This window comes from Streptopelia decaocto, assembly GCF_964273445.1.
Source record: "Streptopelia decaocto genome assembly, chromosome: 3".
Lineage (NCBI taxonomy): Eukaryota > Metazoa > Chordata > Aves > Columbiformes > Columbidae > Streptopelia > Streptopelia decaocto.
This window is the reverse complement of record NC_138656.1, coordinates 49,410,120-49,430,394: the sequence shown is the minus strand read 5'-3', so window position 1 is coordinate 49,430,394 and position 20,275 is coordinate 49,410,120. Positions and strand designations below refer to the sequence as shown.

At 34.0% G+C, this 20,275-nt stretch overlaps 1 protein-coding gene across 1 annotated transcript in view; it reads left to right on the top strand.

The window, feature by feature from the left end:
- PACRG (parkin coregulated) overlaps positions 1-20,275 on the top strand; it is a 240,529-nt gene that overhangs the window by 57,738 nt on the left and 162,516 nt on the right. The window lies entirely within an intron of this gene.

Sequence of the window (20,275 nt, the reverse complement as noted above, 5' to 3'; positions counted from 1 at the left end):
ATTTGTAAAACTTGCCAATCTTATAAGTAACTACCGCAGACTTTTAAATTTAATTTGGAAAATGAATGCTGATCTTTAACCTGCTCCTACTATTTAATTATTTTGGTTATCATGAATTACTTTATTGTTTTGTGTTATTTATTGGACTGGAATAAGATTTTGCTGGAAGCACTGATAGTTACAGAAAATGAACATGGTATGCATGAGCAAAATATGTCAGATTTGTAGAGTGTTTTAAATTGTCCGTGTCAAGAACATGATACAAATTTTAAATTTATAGCTATGTTAATTCAACACAAAAAGGAGCGATTTTGCAATCTTATAGCTGACTCTACTCCTAATGAAGCCAACAGGATTAGACCTAGTGTGGTAAAGTCATACTATGTAATTTGTTAGTAACTAGATTTTAAGGTAGCTTTTCTGCTTATTGAAGTATAGAAGAGAGAATTGTGCTGTGTTCAATCAGCATACGGAAGAATTAATAGTTCTTGCAGCAAAGGGAATCTCTATCCAACAAGACTTTACCCATTATCAGAATGCGATTCCAGTCCAACTGGTCTTTAGGTGACCCACAGGCTTACAATATAAGTCTGCACCCTAATCTTTCATCACCAGGTAAGACCCAAAGGTGATTTACAAGCAGCTTCCAAAATCTGCAGAATCTTGTTTTTGTCTTGAGGCTTTAAACTTTCTAATTTCACAAAATCAGACTGAGACGTACAGACAATTTACCTCCATTTAAATGCTATTTGATCCATATACTTCAATCATAAGGACTGGTATTCCACTAGATGATGCTAGTGACCACTTAGTTGACTTAGGACACAAGGAAGTGGACATTAGGAAAAAGTTCTTCACTGGGAGGGTGGTCAGTCAATGGAAGAGGCTCCCCAAAGAAGTAGTTGCAGCATCAAGCCTGTCAGAGCTCAAGAAGCATCTGGGACAACACTGACAGTCATATGATTTAGTTTTAGATAGTCTTGTGAGAGGCAGTGATCCTTATGGGTCCCTTCCAGCTTGAGATACTCTCTGATTCTGTGACCTCTTGCTATCTAAAAGCCTTCCAACCACAGCTGGATGTCTAGTGTGTTTGCTCCCTGTATCTCACAGTTTGAATTGTTTGAAAACTTACTGTCTTAAGACAGTCACAATAGCAGAGTTTCTCGTGAAAGATCCAGCACATAATTTTTTGTTAACACAATTTGCAATCTGCTAGCCCAGCATGTTGCTAGTACAATGTAGGACTGAGATGTCATGCAACAGTTGCTTTTGCTATTGCTGTTTATCCTTTCTTTCAAAACAAATGATCGCTACTTCAGCATGCATGCAAGAAGACAGCAGAGTAGCTGACTATTCCATTCCTACCTTAGCATATTGCAGGGTCCAACCTTATTTCCCTTATTCCCCTTATTCCATGCTGCTTGATTTAGTCACAAATCAATCCAGACCCAGTTCTGTGTCAGGCACTCAAGAAAACAATACTGAGGTAGCAGAATTACTTGAGGCTGTTGTTTAATTTGGCATGCAACCATCATTGATTATTGTGCAATTTAAATAGGTGAAGCAGGCAAATAGGAGTTCTTTAGTTCAAAATTTACATTAGATAGGTTCTAAAGTCTTAGAGGATGCCCACTACTACAGATGTGTGAGAATGTTGTTCATCGTTAGCTAATATTTACAGATGCAGATAAAGTAAGGTCTGTATTTTTCACTTGTTTTAAGGACATGTGAGTAGTCAAAATATCCAACATACATCTAATAATAATTTTCATCAGTTTGTAGTATTTTTTGTAAATCTGATTAAGTAATCTTTTTAGAAATATATTTTACTCAATAATGCTTAAATTCATTAAAATGAAAACATATTTTAATAATGAAATGTGTCTAAGCAAAATGTTCTATAAAAGCTTGGCTGAACTATATTTATTTGCATGAATCATGATTCTAGTGGAATGGTAAAGAGGAGAAATAAATGGTAACAGTGGTATTTTAATCCTGCTATAATAGCACAATATCAATGTTTTACTGTGAAAGGGTTTTTTCCTCTGTTTAGATGTAATGTGTATCATGGTTCATTTCACTCATGTTAGTTTGTTTACCAAGTGGTGCATGAGAGAAAATTCAGGGGGGTCTCAGAAACATGATTTGTTGTGACAAAAGAAAATACTACAGGATTTTGTTTTTTCCTGCGAAATACACAGTTGGGTTGGGTTTTGTTTTGTTTCTTTATTTGTTTGTTTTTGTAATTACTGAAACAAAATAATCATAATTGTCAGACATTAAGTATTTTTTTGAACACACTTTGAACTCTTGTTCCCTATCTTGTAATTCTGTGGACAGAATTCAGTCATTTTCAGCTAGAAATGAACAATCTGAAATGTTTTAATACCCATGAATTTTGTTAACATATACAAAAAAAAAAATCAACAAATGAGCCTTGAATTTGTAACAATTCTGCTTATCCCTATTTTAAGGCCATGATTAATTGCCTTTAAGGGCTGGCTACATAAAACTAGGGTTATAGGCGGGGATGAGATCTAAATTTAAAGTTCAGGAACTATTCAGAACTATTTCTGAAAAACTGCCTGCGTTGGATCCTTAATTCTGAAATAATAGTATATTGTTGTTGTTGTTTAGCTTAAATATTTCCAAAATGCACTAAATTCAGAAAGAGTCATTCTTACTCCAAATTGATCCTAAGTATACACAAGATTAAACTGTGTGGATAAACTGTGGTGTTTATCTTCATGCCTTTTCTTGAAAAAGGAACCAAACTAAATGATATCTCACTACAAGATCATTATAGCAAGATGTGTCTTTCAGTCTTTAAGTTTAGAAAGGCATGTCTTTGAATACTCCTGTAATATTGGCGTTCTGGTTGGTTAGTTTTACTACTGTTGCAAGTTCAAATAAACCTGTTTCAACCTAATGAAACAAAACAGATGAACAGATAAAATTTGTTTATAACATATACATTACTATGTACAAGAACAGGAAATGGAACTTGGTTTGAAGGATTATCATAGTGGGGGGGGAAGATTTAAAAAAACATCTGATAATAGCAAACTAAAATAATTTGGTGTTAGAGGATGTAATCAAGTTTCTGAAAGAAGACAACGTGACAACATGATGTTCCTAATCTTTGTTTTCAAAACTGGAGAAAAGTTGTCCTTTTCTCATTTTCAAAGGTAAAAGGAAACCCACTTTCTTTCTAACACACTACATAGTGAAAATGAAAGAATCCATACAAAATTAATTCAAGAATTTTCATCCTCATTGAGGGGGTCTACTAGCAGTCAGTAAATTCTTTACTGAATGGCATACACCCAGTATAATATTTTAATATCTAATTTAAGTCCTTTGTTTGTTTTCATGCTTCCTCAGTGATCATTAAATAGAACTGTATAGATGTCAGTGCCTTAAAATTGCTGCAAATACATATTACTCATATTTTTGATAAAGTAGAACCTTTTCAGATCTAGAAATAAACAACTTATTTGGTTGAATTACTCAAAAAATGATCGAGAGTCTTTCCAAATTTGAAGCATTTGGTTTTGCCCACTAACAGGTAATGAATAATAATGGTATGGTTTGAAAATGTGTTTCTGATGTGTATCAAGCATAAAAGTTTGAAACATGAATTGTTGTTAATTTACAGATAGCTAATAGTAGAAAGTGATGTTTCTAGAAAAAGAATGTGTTAAAATATTTAAAAGCCTGTTGGCTGCTTCCGTGGGATCCTGCAATTCTCTTTCAGCTTGTGTAGATCACAATTTCATTTTTAAATGTAGTAATATATTCTTCTACGCAATCCCCTTCCAAGATACAAATAATAAAAGCTCATAGTCCAGATTGGAAAAAAACTTCCATTTTAAAATACACATTACCAAATTAAAAAAAGGTCAGAATGCAATTAAACCTTTGACTAAGAAAGTTGATAAAACCCAGAAAGTATTTCTGAATTATTAAGAATGTGTTTGAAATGCAGTCTCTCTGTATCATACCAAAAGTCATCAGAACGTTTGAAAATATTTTTTTTTTTTACAAAGTGGGGTTAATTATGAAAGTCATTATGCAGGGGTAAAAAAAAAGTTTCTATTCTTCAAAGAATTTTTACAATTTCAAAGAAATGAAAACCAAATTCAAAAATGTAAATGTCTCAAGTGAAACGTCAAAATGAACATGATTTCCACCTTTTGGGGTTTGTGTTTTTTTCCCAGAGTAGCTGTGTTCACTAAGGATGTGACTTTTACCATTTTAATTTCTCTTTATCCTCTCTTTTCTATGTAGCTTGTTTTTTTCAGGGGCTAGTGTAAAGCTATAGTTGAAAATTTACTTCTTGGTGATAGAAACGAGATGCAGTGATAGAAACGAGATAAAATAATGTGTTCTGCCCATAACATCATGAATTTGGATTGTGCATACACTTTTGCCTTGTGCAGACTATCAAAGGTTGCTTTTGGTAATAGGGACTACAAATAATTTGAACACGCCACAAACCTGCAGGTTTTATTAGCATCTTTCAGTATTCATTTGGTTTTATCAGCATATTTTATATTAGTTTATGTAAAATTCTGAGCTGCTATGATTAAGCTGGTATCCGTACCTGGCACCAAGAAAAATTTTGTTGTTGTTGTTTTGGTTTGGTCTGGGTTTTTTAGTTTTGGTCTTGCGTTTGGTTTTGGGGCTTCCTTTTCCTGGAAGTGTAACCTTTTTGGATTGCTTGAGGTACAAGTTTTAAGTGAGAGAATTGTTTTTTTAAAATATCAATTGATATAGCTGGAAGGCAGACAAGTTTTCAGTTGCAGAGCTCTGAAGTAATGTATCTCAGTATTTTTCATTTTTGTGTCATTGTCTTGTCATTAAACCACATGAATAAACACTGTATGTTATTCCCTGCCTAGTATTAAGTAAACTTCGGTAACACTTCCCAAAGTTCAAATCCCAAAACAAATTAAAAATAGTTGTAGGGATCTCATTTACACTACAGAATGATCCCATTATTATACTAATGTCTTGCAATTTATAGAGGTGAGGTGTAATTCTAGACGTTGTGGAGTTTTAATAACTTATTGCCATCAGAAAGGGAGTGTCCAGCTTTCCTTTATGTCTTCTGCTCTCTGTTTCTGAGGCACACTGGGCACTGGCACTGCTGCTGATCAGAGTCTTCTGGGAGTACATTTCTCTCCCTAACTCAGGGAAAATCAGTAACAAGTTCACAGCCCTGTGAACTTCGATTGCAAAAGGGTCCATAAGTGCTAAAGCTGTGTGTTGGTGAAGGAGAAAGAAACAATAGTGAAGTCCAGTGAAGAATGGGAGAGAGTCAAAGGATCTAAAAACTTTTTTTTTTCTTTGGACAGCAATGAACCTCTAGATTAGTTTTGCTGCTCATGGAATTGCAGCCTTAGGTATCTGAAAGCAAAGAGAACAAACTGACTATGAAAATAATACTTTTCTTTTGGATTTATTTTCATATATAAGGATTTCTTTACTGATTCCATTCTTTCATAAACTATGTTTAATATCTTGTTAATAAAATATCTTGAGAGGACACTATCATCTTAAAGAAAACTTGTAAATCCCCGACGAGTGTTGTCATGCAGAATGAAAGCTTTTTGCAAGATGATGTACAAAGAGGAGTGGCCATGGATCATGCTTAGGCAGAGTGAGTATGGCACAGAGTGGTCTTAGTTTCTGTTTTATTTAATGTCTTCATTAATGTTTTAAGAACTAGTTCAGAGTTTTCTTCTGCAATCAACTTCTGTTTATCTTCCCCAGAGGGCTCCTTTTTTTTTAACCATTTCAGTGATCCTTTTTAAGCATGTCTCCAATACAATTGTGTTAGTATAACAGAAAACTGCAGTGTGGATTCAAGAGAAGGCAACTGAAAGCAACAATTTCTTAAGCCAGAAATAATACATAATAATTTAGAGAGACTAGAAATACGAGTTGAGGTAAAAAAAAAAAGTCTCAGAGAAACAAATTTTAAATGCTGCCTCTGGGAAAAAAAAATAATTATATTAATGGATTTAGTGTAAAGTAATCGTTTGGAAAATAATGATTTTCTTTTTTAAAGGACAGTAAAAACCTCCGTTTTCTGTGAAGACAGTAATAAGCAAACTTGGTATGTGGCATGGTAGCAAGAAGGAATTATTCCGGTTTAAACTAAAAATGCAGCAATAGCTCCATTGCATCACCTTGAATCGGAAATTGTTAGTAATAATAACTAAAAATTAGTATCAAAAGTTCTGTCTTCGCTGATGTGCATGTGACTTTTTATTAGAGATCATTAAAAACTATAATCACAAGTCTGTTCTAGTTTCCTTTTTTAAATGCATAATTCTAAAAACTAGCCACATCTTAATGACTATGATGCAATTTTCATTTAAATGAAAACTCCTTTAAATCTCTTAACCAATATTGTATATGTACTACATTTTTACCCATTCTGTGACCTTAAATCATACAAAAGAGCTACAGAATAAATGCAATATCTTTTCTAGCAAATAAAACAACAAAATTCCTGTTAACTACATTAGAAAGGGATCCTTATTCCCATAGATAAATATTACCCATTATCTCATGCCTTTTTCAACCTATGATTGTATACATTTTCCTACTGATCTATTAGGTTTTTAGTCCTTGATAACGCTCACATGCATCCATTTCTTATAAGCTAGAAATTATAATGTCCCGAGTTATCAAAGTTGCAGAAGATATGATCATCCTTTTGATAACAGCAGACTTAAATCTCTCTCTTACATCAAGAAGTGTTAGTTTGTATCTAATTACATTTATTTTTAATAATAAGTTAATTTTATATTCAACAGGTATGTAGGGTTTTTCTTCTTCAAAAGTCACTGTTTATATTGACTCTAGCATTTTATATGAGTTAGCTAAGATTAATTATATTTTGTTTACAGACTAAAATAGGGTACCAAGCTGATGTACTTCAGTTAAGGCAACATTTTAAAAATTGTTGAGTAACTGAGTGCTTCCAGTTTCCATTTCATGATACATACAGTCACAAAAAGTATTGGAATGACAGGCTTCTCAAGACTGAAACTTCTACATTGATTTGATCCCACCACTAGGTAACATTAATTCCAAATAAATTTAGTCTGTTCAAATCTTGCTTTTCAAAAGTGCTATACTAGAATTGATCTTAATTTGAAAAACACTTCTTCATAATAGTGCATCAATTAAATGTAAGCTTAAAACAATCATTAAAAATTTAGATAGCAAATGGCTCTGTAATATGCATTTTTCTCTTGGCTCACTGCTTCTTAATACTAATCTACAAATCAGTCATGACTTTACTCTTTTCTGTTCAAATCTTTTTTGTGTCTGAAAAGGAGATGTCTTTGCAGATCTTAGAAGAAATTTGTGATGATGGACATTGAAAAGGAATCTTATCAAATGCTATTTCAAAACACTAACAAAATGCTATGTTTTTATCAAATCCCATAAAATCCAAATTAACTATTTCAATACTTATCAACATTCTCATCAGTTGTTTTCAGTTTGTACATTTAAACTAATATTTCTGGTGAAACACTGAATTATGTCACATTACATATTAGAGGCTACCAGTACAATCTCTTCTTTCTTACCACTTCTAGCTCACAGACATGTAATTCTTTCTAGAGTTAAGTTTTTTCCAGTCTTCTGTTGGTTTTTTTTTTCAATTTCTTTCATGTTTATAATTTAATAATCTAATGAAATGTTTTCTCCATGCTCAGATAAAGTACCATATTTATTAAAAATATGATATGTACCTTTGCTTAACAGCTGAATAATATGTCTCCCTTAAAAAGTAAAAAAATTATTTCCTGGAAATGACAGAGCTTTCCTTTCTTTTAACAACATCGATGCTGAATCTGGGGACTAGTATTCAGCTGGCATCTAAAACAGGCCTTGCAAAGAGTAGTGACAGTTCACCTGCTTCCTACAGTACAGAGCTGCCATAGTTCAATTATTAATTCCTCTGTGGCTCATTAATAGTCACAACTTATCCCATGACTCTAGAAAAATGATGGCAGTTAATTTACTGTTTCTTTTTCCCTGTGTACACAATTAAAGGCATTCCTTTACGTGAAGTTGTCATCTCTTGAAAGTGTATGGAATAAAAACCCAGCCATGTATCAGAAATAACTTTAATTTAAATTTGCTAAATGACCTCTGAAAGTGAGATGAAAGATTTTCTGCTGAATGGGCTGGTGCTCCCTGCCTGTATAATTTATGTGAGAAATTAGTGTGAATGGTTCACTTTTATGGAGCAGTGCTGCTTGTAGCAAGCCTGCAGAAACAATTTTCCCCCAAGCCTCCATCTGTTCTTCAAACCAGGGCATATGCCATCTCATCGAGCTTGAAAGTCAACTGATTTATAACTCCTGAAAACTGCATAGATTGAAAAGAAAGGTCGACTGCTGCTATGTGACAATGATTTGCTAGGCACTTGGATAAAGACAATTCAAATTATTATGGACCCTAGAGGACACAAGTGCTGTTGTAAGCTTCAGAAATTGGTACATTGACATATAGAACAAAAACAAATTGCTCCTCCTCCTTCAGTTAAACAGCTATCTCTGTTCTTAAAGGGAGAAACTTTTTACAAGGGAAATACGTAATATAGCCAAGACATCTTGTTAGACTGTGTTTCAGGCAGAATAAGCTTCTCCTAGCTACACAGGTTGCTGTCTAGAAGTGTGAGGACTTGTTCCACTTTAATCTGCAAGCAGAAACATCTGTCTTTAAAAGTGCTTCTTGTTGTTTGTCAGAAAGTTTTGTTCACCACCACAAATACAGCATTGATGAATTTTCTGTGTCTACTCTGAAGGTGATTTCTGAGCCTTATCCCAATTAATGGATGGCTTGTTCTCTGTCCATTAGTTATCAGCCTTCCTCCTTTTACCCAAATATTGCCAAGCTCTCTGGCAAGTGACAGAACAAATGGAATTGACAACATAAAAATCAATGTGTGTTTGATGTTTTCATTTCTGATAGTCAGATATTATGACTGTTCTATTCTGAGGCTCAGAGACTGAATTTCTTCAACTACTTTGTCTTATCAAGTCTGATATTATTATTATTAGTAGTAGTAGTAGTAGTAGTATTTCAGGTAAAAAATGCCACATAGGTGCATTTTTCATTTAAGAAATGTAATGCAGAAATGATGCAATCGGAGTCTTTTAATGTGAAAATGTGGGGGCAGATTTTGCCTTGAAAAAACACGGAGGTGCACTATAAAAAGTGTGTGTGAATAGCAGGAAGAATCATCCTCTACAAGTATGAGTTTATTGCTTGTTGAGGTGATCAGTAGCATCTGTAAGATAAAAATGTCTTTGTAGCTTTCCACAATCATCTGATGTTATGTAAAAACATATTCAACAAATATCTGTACTTTACAAATGTATCATAGTGGATGGCTGTTCCCATCAGTTTTATGATAAACACTGTATTTCTGTGACCCTTTCACTGTTGCACTTTTGTTCTCCACTGTATGTTAGGCATGTGCATGGGGCAAATTTATCTCCTTTAGTTCCATTTCATTTCCTATACTGTTTCCAAAGCATAAATTAGTTCATCATCATTTCAGTGTAATTTTCTCATCACTAGCCTCTATGAACAATTCACATCAAATTCCTATTCACATCTACTATGCTGGCATAGTTCTGATCTGGACTCAGCACTGCTCTCATTCCTTACATTGTTATTCTGCTAATTAATAGTATCTGTTTGTTTAACACCCAGTTTTATTGTCCTTTTCCTTTCTCCCCTGTTTGTTCTTTCATCTGTATCTCCTTTTCTTTATTTGTGAAGAGTTTGTCTTCATATGAAGTTACTCATGAGGACAGCTCAGCAGGAACTGATTTACATAAAGAATGCTTTTTACATGTTTTATTATGGTGTAAATTTGTCCTTGAATAGAAATAATTCTGATTAAGATTCATGAAAACTTCCTAAAACAGCAAGATCTAAATTTTAACCTTTTAATTTTATTTTTTTTTTTTGCTTTGCAACGTGTTGGCAACTCAGTTCAATAAAATAGCTATCAATGTGGCATGAAAGAACTCTGTTCCTGTGGAGATTTAAGCATATGTTAATGCCTTGTGATCAAACCCACTGAAGTGATACTTTTGCTTATACTATGTAGCAGTGATGCTAGTGAGATGATGCACTTACCTCTAAAATGAGAAAAAGATACTTACATTTGTTTGTTTTCAATCATAATAATGTAACTTTCTTCATAAGTTCTAGTTTCAAACTAGTGTTACTGCATTTTTAAGACATTAGTGGCCAAGACCTTTAAAATTCATCTCATTTCAATGTGTCTGATAGAAACTCAGTTGAGGTGGCTGATTTGTGCTTTTTTATGTGGAAATTGAGGACTGAGTGTATATTTACATTTCAAATAGCAATCTTGAGGTTTGATAGTAGTAGTAGCATGTGGTAGGTTATCAGGGCTAAAATAAATTATCTTAAATATCTCTGTCTCATTAAGAGATAGTTCCCCTTGGCTTTCAGCTTTTGCACATTAATGGTCAGGAAACAGGCAATTGTAGGGAATTATAAATACTGCAGTTTTAGTACTAAGTGGCAGAATCTGTGGGTTGCTAGTTTTCTTTCAGTGACTCCCTTCAATATCACATCAAAAAATGTATCCTACTCTGGTTTTAAAGGAATATCAGCTAAATAGTCTTGTATAATGAAGCAATCCAAGTGCTGTAGGACATTTTGGAAGCCTATATTTATAATATAGGAGTTAAAACCCCAAAGACCTAACTGGCACATTATACTTAAAAATAATTAAGTAAAGTCTTATGCATTGGAACTGATTTTCTGTGTTTTAAAGTTAATGTTATGTTCATATGTGCAGGCAAATCCATGCCTTATTTAAAGAACTATTACAAAAAGGTAGCCAAATAATACCTTAGAAGATCACCAGTAGTGATCTTTAAAGAGATATGAATATTCAGATGAAAATTTCCTGAGGCTAGAATGAGGCTAAAAAAGCGTGCTGCTTCTGGTGTAATCTAAACTTCAGTCTAAATATGCATCTCTTTAGGAAAATGACTTGTATCGTCATGTAGTGAACCTCATAATGATGACTCAATGCACTGAAGTACACTTCTGCTCTGAAAAAGTCACGCAATCAATGTTGGTGTGTTCGTATCCAAAGAAATTCTACTGGGGTCAGAAATCAATGGCCATACACTTAAGAAATCATAAATACCTAAATGAACCTGCACAGTTAGTGGTGTTCCTGCTCCATGCTTCTCATCTTGTGTTTCAGACCCTCAAAAGGGCCAGTTCAGATGGGAGACCCCTATTTTGCCTTGCCATTTATGAACAACACTAGAACCTTGCTGTTCTTGTAATTCCTAGGCTGGTAGACTGGGCACCCAGATAGAGCCTGTGTCTGAGGCAGAATCATCACTGTAGCAAAGCCCGAGCTGGAGTGTCCATTTCACATTTGAACTCCGTTCAGTTGAATCTCAGTTTCCTTTGAGTTATTACTTATCTTGTGCTTCCACAATGTGAAAGACAATATGCATTATTAGCTGATCTTAATATGGTCTTTTTGCTTAATATAGTTCATATGCTTGCTGAAAAACAACCCCACACATTAACCAGGTAAAAATAGTCTAAACTACAGTCCTTTTTGTGTCTGTGCCGAAGTGTAACCTCCTGTTCTTGTGCAGCAGTCTAGATGGAAACATGAGCAGCTGTAAATTGATACAAAGGATACATAAGTGTAGGAATTAGGGTGTCACAGCTATTAAGATACTCCACTCCTTTCAGAGTTAAACTTGCCTGTTCAAAATCCTCACCCTCATACAGTTTTCAGGTGTTGATTCAGTCTGAGCTCAAACAATAGTTGGCAATTTTGTGATGTAGCTGGACATTTCTAGTTTAAACTAAAGATTAGGAAAGCTACATTCCATTTTTTTCTTGTAGAATTAAACCTATATTTTATTTATTGTATCTGCTTTATATGTTTGATGCTTTTCTGAAGAGATGAGGAAAACAGCTGTCAAAAACTCTTCAGTAACATTACTGAATTTGCCCTATTCTTTCTTGACAAACTATAAGCCGTGTATAGGCACAGTCATGATACTACAAACCCTTCCCAAAATGAGAAAATAATACTTTTTTGTAGATAAGGAAAACCCTTGATCTTTATTGAAATTATGCATGGATATTTATTTATTTATTTTTAAACTTGCATGTATTCAAATCATATACTCACAAATTAGATCAGAAATGCATAGCAAAATATTTGTGATATGTTTATCATTGGCTGTGATAAATTATTTCTGTGAGATAATAAACGAAGGCCATAAAATTCAGTGCAGCCACAACAGAAGTCCTCACACTATGTCTAACAAGTATGAAAAGATGAAGTGAACACAACTTCCTGTTCACATAGCTCTTGCCATCAGTTTGTCAGAGATCTCGTGTCCAGACATTTCTGATTACAGACAAGGTAATATTTATTCTTTCTTGTGTACAGAGTAGCAGATAATTAGGACAATAAATCTGTTTGTTCTCAAGGGTGTGGAAAGACAAACCTTTCTGGATTTAACACCTCAAAAGGTGATTTTGCATTAAGTTGATTTGGAATGTTCATGCATAAGAATAGACAAGACTAGACTAGGAGTATTTCAGTTGGAAGGGACCTACAATGATAATCTAGTCCAACTGCCTGACCACTTCCTGATGCATTAGTTAGACACAGCTAGTAACCATCACAGAGAGCAGAGAGCAGGAACTTCAGCCCCATACCTTTTCCCCAGGTAATTGTTTATTTATGCATTCATGATATTAAATCATTAATATAGGAGTTTTTTTTAACATAAGCTAATGTGGTAATAGTACTTAATATCGTGACTATCAGGTTAGAATAATCCTCCAAAAAGTGGATTAATTTTTAGATATGCACCAGTTGTGGTTCGAATTCCAGTTGTTGGTTAGCATTGGGTTATTTGATGAAAATTTAAAGGTAGTGAATACATGTTTGGATTGCTAGAATTGTGCTGTTCCTCTTAATCTTTTATTTTATCAAAGATGTTTGCTGATAAACCTTAGAATGTAAAAGTGAGTTCTGTCTAAGAGTGAAGCATGTTTCCTCTGCTTTAATAATTAACTCTGTACCCATGTATATTTCATTATAAAGTGGCAGCCTTTTACACTGCTCTTACTTCTGTAAGGAAGCCAAAACTACTCCCCAGTCCTTATGCAGGATAGGTGATAATGTGCACAAGCACACTGAAATGCTTCTGTAAGTTTTTATTTTGAAAATTTTTTTGAAAATATTTTTTAAATCAGTTCAGAAATCACTTATATGCGCATTCTCACCTGCAGATAGTGAAAATGGAATGAGAGGATAAGCCTCTACAGTATTATTCTTTATAGTCATTCAATGTAGTGGCCGATTCCTGTTGTTTGGTCAATATTTGTTGCACTATACTTTGAAATACTTGGTAAAGTCGGGTTCTTTGTTCACAAACTCCTATTGAAGTCAATCTATCTAAATCATAGATTTAGTGGGTGAAATATGTTCTACTAACTATGCTGACTCTTTATTCCTATTTATTTTTAACTTTAAACCTGTTTTGTTTGTTGTTGTTGTTGTTGTTTTTCTCATAGAGATGTATAACCTATTCTCCAATAAATGCTACTTTTTATGAAGAATCATGATGAAGCCATTTTAATGACTTTCTAAAGAAAGACCTTCTAATTAGAATGCAGTTTATATTGTTTCTCAGTTACCTACAACATTATTGGTCTTCCAAGAATTATAAAAAGTTCAAAATATTCATTCCTCCTTAGCAAAAAGTGTGATATCTATATCATATAAAATGTTCATCTGTGTATTTATTATTGTATTTTTTGTAAGTTACAATATTTTTACCAACTAGGGATGTAATAACTATTACTCTATAGTTTCTGGAAGGCTATTATATTTCCTGGTCATCAGATCTGTGGCCCAGTTGTTGCTATTAATCAGAGTGTGAATGGTTTCTAGTCTATTAACCATACTGCACTCCTTTCAAACTCCTACCATCAGGTTTAGTCTGTGAGTTTATTCCAGAATCTTCTCTTATTTTTTGCCACATCCTTTACTGCTGTTGGTACTTAATTTTACTGCCATAAAAGTCCTTGGGTTTATATCTTGCTTTTATGTATTAATAACTGTAACAAACACGGTGTTTACTTTCTCATTAAAGTCCTTGCCTGTCTAAATTACAATATGAGATACCAGAAAATTTTGGTTTTCCACCAATATTTGGTCCTGGCATTTTATCGTATTTCTCACTGTTTGTCTTTGTACATGTATTAGTTCTTATTTTGGTTGGTTGTTTTGGGGTTTTTTACATGTATCTTACTATAGTTTGTACTTATCGATTCCAAGAGAGTTTGATTTTCGAAGTGCAAAATTTGACTTATTTTTTCTGCTTAAATTAAGTGAAATGAAATGTTGAGGAATGACCGACCAGATAGTAGCACTTACACAGACCTGTGGGTCCTGGTGGACAGCAAGGTCATCACAACTCAGCTGTGCACCCTTGCAGCAATGAAGGTTAACCACATGTTCTGTGCATTAGCAATATAAAGTCACGGAGCTCAGGGAAAGGATTATTCCCTTTTACTTAGCAGTCACAAGGCTGCATCTGGAATGCAGTGTCTGGTTTTGGGCCCACAGAAATAGAAGACAGATATCAGCTGGAGAGGGCCCAGCAGGGAGGCCACCAAGATGGCCAAGGGGCTGCAGTACCTGACATATGAAGGGACACTGAAAGAACTGGGTTGGTTTAGACTGGGCAAGTGAAGGCTAAGGGAGATGTAATGGCAGTCTTCCAGTGCCTGAAGGGGAGTTACAGAGGAGACGGAGCCAGACACTTCTTAGTGATGCACAATAAACAGGCAGCAGTCACAATTTGCAATAGGGAAATTCCAGCTGGATAGCAGAAAAAGTTTTCCATGTTTGGGGCAGGGGGCTGAGTGAGATGATCTCCAGGGGTCTCCTCCAAAGTAACTTATCCCATGATTCTATGAATTTAGATGGATGAGCCTGTCATTTTGTATTTCTGCTTTACCTCTCTCTTGAAATTGTCAAAACATACTACTGCTTAATGAGTAAGACTGAAACATAGATGTTTTACAGGTAAAGAAACTGAGGCACAGAAATAATGGTACAACTTTAATTTCTGTTAATGGACTTTTTTTTTTTTTTACATTATATTAACATTCCTTTCCTTAAACCCTTAAACTTAAACCCACATTTTTCTCCATGTGTGGTATTTATACATAAATATATATTTATTCAGTACATAATTGTTATCACTTTCTAGACATATCAGGTAAATTTATAATTGCATTCATGAGAGTTCTGAGATTTGTATTCATGTTCAGTTTACCATAACTAAATGCTAAATGCAAAAAAGTCCTTCAGCTTTAGATCCTACAGTCAAAACACTGTAGCAGCTCTCTAAACTTGTGTCAGTCTGAGTCTTCTTGAAGAGTTTGAAATTGATGTAGCTTACTAGGGAAAATCCTTTCTCGATACAGGAAAGCCAGGAACATTTAAAATGACTATGATTAGTCTATTGACATTGTACAAAGTGCTTTGGGCCTCTAGATTTCATGTGATTTAAATGAAAGCAGAATAATTTTAACAGTACCTGTCATGTAGTATTAGAATATAAAAGTGACTCAAGTAGAGAGGCTTATCTGTTTTCTTTTTAAGTTAAAAAAAAAAAAAGGGCGGGAGGAAAAAATATACAATACCTCACAAATCTCTTACAGAGCTATTGAATACCAGAGCCTAGATGCAATATATGGAATAACAATTAATTTATCTGGTAACCGTCTTGGTAACCATCAACTGAGTAATTTCTCCAGTTCTTCAAATATTTCTTACCGTGTGTCAAGGAAACATGAGATAGTATTCTACATCTAGCCTCACCCTTGCCTATTAAAGGAGAATATTAACTTTACCTGCTGGCCACATTGTTGTTAATACAGCCCAGGATGCGATTTGCTTTCTTTGTGACAGGAGCACCACTGGCTGTTACTCAACATGGCCATCACCATAACCCCCAAGGGAGCAGGGCTGCTACCCAGCCAGTCTGTTCCCAAACTGTCCTGGTGGTAGGGGGTTGGTCTATCCCAGATGGAGGGCTTTACACTTCTCCTCGTGAGTGTCTCAGTGTTTCTGTTTGCCTAGTCTTCAAGTTTCTAAATGTCCCTCTAAACATAATGTATATATTTATATACAACACATGTACGTATACAAATAGATATGCATTCTGGAATTTTTTTGTGCTATTGCAGTAATGAGGGGTCAATATGGCAGTTCAAAAACTTTTTGGATAGTGAGCATCAGAAGGCAAAAGATGTGAAATATCCTTCTGTAGTAAAAGTAAAAAACACAGGAGAAAATATTCCAAGCAAGTACATTAACTACTAATTTAGGGTTTAAAAATGTTTCAAATAAATGAGAAGAACTTGAGGCAAACAGAAAGAAGCTATTTTTAAAATAAGTTTGAATGTAGAAAACTGAAATTCTGAAATTCCAGATTTTAACTTTCTTTCATATAAAAGTGGGGGAAATTGAAGGGTGGCTCATGGGGGATCTGCTGCAGAGAAGTTGGGTGTACATGGATAATTTTACTCATATGAAGATTCCAATAATATCAGAATGGCAATATAGCATTTTGTAGTTGAAGAAACAAAAGTTTAATTCTGTGAACCTCCCATTTCTCCATTTGTATCTCTTTACTGTTATACTGTCTTCAAGCACTTAAATATGTGTATGTTCTTTCCTCCTATTAACATTTGGTTCATTTGGGCAATTTTGAAGGATCAATGTAAAAATAAGTTTTTAAGCATGAACTGTAGAAACTACACAACTATAGAAATGTCTGGAAAGCCTCAAAGATGTGGTGTTGGACAAGCAGACAGTATCTAACCCATGGGGTCCAAAAATCCTTCCAGGGTCTTGGATCTGGCTGTACTCTTTTGGCTGTGGTTTGTTCCTTTACTTACGCTAGACCAAAGTAAGCAGTATAAACCCAATTGCCCTTTAAGGATGATGCCTGGGCATGGTTATACAGTCTGGTAACATTTTGGCCCCTTTTACTTACTTGTAGTGTTGTTTGCAAGAATAACTTGTGTTTTTGAACACAGTCTTCTTCAAATAGAGATACAGGGCTAGAAAGACTAGGAGAAAGCTATGGTGGTGGTCAGGATTTTTGAGTCTCTGTGTTCTGATAATATCACTGGATTTCTGGTAAAAATTCTGTGTTTGGATACCGTTCTATTCTTCCATAGCCAAGGATGATGACCAACAGCATATACTTATTAATGTGAAAATAGTCACAGTTTTGAATTACATGTTCTGTCCCTGCTGATAAATCTTTATGGTGTTGGTATGATGCCGCATAAATCTTGAATTTTCATTAGCTTTTTAAACTAACTAGGAAACTCCATGCATCACAATCAACAAAAACTATATTTTGATTCATTATTATGCTCTTTAACTACAGAAACATATTCCCTTGGTGTCCCACTTCATCTAATATGCAGTGTGGATAGTTCACTTGGGATAGAGCTACATGAACACTTGCTGTTGCATCAGAACCAGATTAAAAAGTTCCATCTGTTTGTTCATGTCCTGTGTCACAGTTCAATGCTCCCTCAGCTGCACTTAGGTTTCATTCTATTAATCGGATCACTAAAATGGTATATTAAAACCACTAAAAAATATTTTTGTGAGTTTTGTTTGTTTTGTTTGGGGTTTTTTGTAGGTTGGTTTGACTTGGGTTTTTTTCTTTTAATTTTATTTTTAATTAGGTCATTACAATAACCTGAGTGCAACCACATAGACATTTGCACCGATGAAACTGAGAGGAGCATGAGCCATGGCAGTAGAATAGGAAGAAGCAGCAGAAGGAGGGAAGAAATCTTAAATCCATTTCACACATGGATAAAATTTTAAAATATAAAAGACCAAATCAGTGGTCTCTAGGAACACTGCAAGAAGAATATGTTGTTTTATATCTTTATAATCTGTACTTTTTTAAAGTGTTCTCAGTGTAATATCAGATAACCTCATAAATGTTCACTGATTTATTTTACAATAAATAGAGTTTATTTAAATAAACTTTATTAAATAAAGTTTACAATAAAGTTTACAATATTAAACTTGTCTTTCAGATAAAGGTCACAGAGTGAGACTTTGTACTAGATTTCTAACTCTAACCTAACCCTGATAATTATTTAAATAATTTAATGATTAATCAGAAGCGAGTAATTTTATTCTAAGACCTGACTGTTAAGATTACTTAATTTTATTTATTTTATCTGTTCAAAATGGAGCTCATGCTGACCTATGCAATTTTTATGAAGGCTCGAATTGAAAAACTTTCAAAACTATTCTTCAAATTTTTAAATTAAATAATTTAATTTTTAAATTAAATAATTAAAATTGCTTAGATTCGAAGTATATGATTTTAGTAAAATGAAACAAATGTTTCAGTGAAAAACATAGAAAATGTACTTTCCAGCCACACCTGAAACAAACTTTTCTTTTTGAAACCAAAACGAACCCAACCCAACCCTGTTTATTTTCCAGCTTGGTATTTCTGCGAATCAGATCCAGAACTCTGAAGTATGATCCCTGGAAAACAAGGAGTGGACATTTAAGTGGGTGTATTAAAATTTTAAAGTAAAATACTTTGTGGCCTTAGACGTTAGCTTTTTGTCAGAGGCAGAAAGGGGGCACTCAGGGCCCTCCCAGTGCACTTTTCAATTGCACCAGTTCATTCTTTTCCTGAAGTTCTTCTTTCTTAGAAAGAAGATGCATTTCAGCTTCTTTAGCCAAAGAAATCAAAGGTTTTGCAGACACCAGGCTGCTATTAAAGTTACACCATGTTTCTTCTCTGAGTAGAATCCTTCTAGAGAATACGTAAATCCATCCTATTGACAGGAGGAAGGTTGAGTCTATAGTTAAAAACTTTAGGACATTATTGTAAAAAACAAAGATCACGTTTTAGATTGTGCAGCAAGTGTAACAATTACATTTCCTAAGATGACAGTGCTCAATGTTGTAACTTCAGAACTGTCCTGTAATTTTGACTACAATATTTGTCTACCTATTCTACTTGTATTTATCCTATCATTATCCTAAACATAAATATTTAATATGTTTCTATCCTACACTGTGCAGAGTAGACACATACTGAAAGTATCCTAGACTAAAGGTTTAAACCAGTTTCTATTGTAATGCCATATTTTACCTATTTGTAACCTAATTCTAACATGCTGAATTTGCTAGTTTTATTTTGAAGGAAGAAAAAAAATATATTTCTGCATAGACGAATACAGGGCTATCTTATTTATGAAAAAAAAATATGAAACCCTACCTCTTTTATAAGAAAAAACTCAAAAACCAAAATAGAACATTTCAATCTCTCTACTAAAATACTAGTTGATATATCTTAAACTTTTCTTAGAGCTATGAAACCTCATGCATCAGTAATATGAATTGAAGAAAATATCTTTCAATAAGCAGCTATTATCCTTGCCTTTTAATAGTTTGAAGCCTAATCTGACTCCCATGATATCAGTAGGAATGTTCTGCCTTTTTATTTCAATAGAATCAAGAACTGATATATTTGTTCATGACTGATTATTCTCAATTGGATGCATTTTAGTAAGAAAAGGAAATATGTATGTGACTCCTATCTTCAACCATGCTGGAAGCGGCCAACTTAAAAGCAAATGTTCAGATCTAACTGTACCTCTATGTGACACCGGGCTAAGCTAAATCACTATTCCTTGTCTACAGTGGGCAGTGAAGTCCATTGCCATATTGAAACCTGATGGAAATTGAGCTAGTTAAAGTTTGATATTAGTATACAACAAAAACTAAATTGGTACAAAATCTCATATTTACGGAACCCAGAGTACAAAATGAACTGTGCAGCACTGTGTTTATGCAACCAGAGGGCTAATCAAAGGTTTAGGTCATACATATAATCCCGTGGAATCTGTGCTTTGGGAGAACAGTTTGTCTGTAATAATTACAACTGAGAAGAGTCTCAAATAATTAAACATATGCTTATGTAAATATATATACTTTAAAAAATCTATATTTATTTTATAGGTAGCTCAAAATATCATATCTATTCTGTTTTCCAGATAAGTGTGCATACTCTCAGTTGCCTGGACTTATATAACAAATATAACAGATAAATAAAGCAAA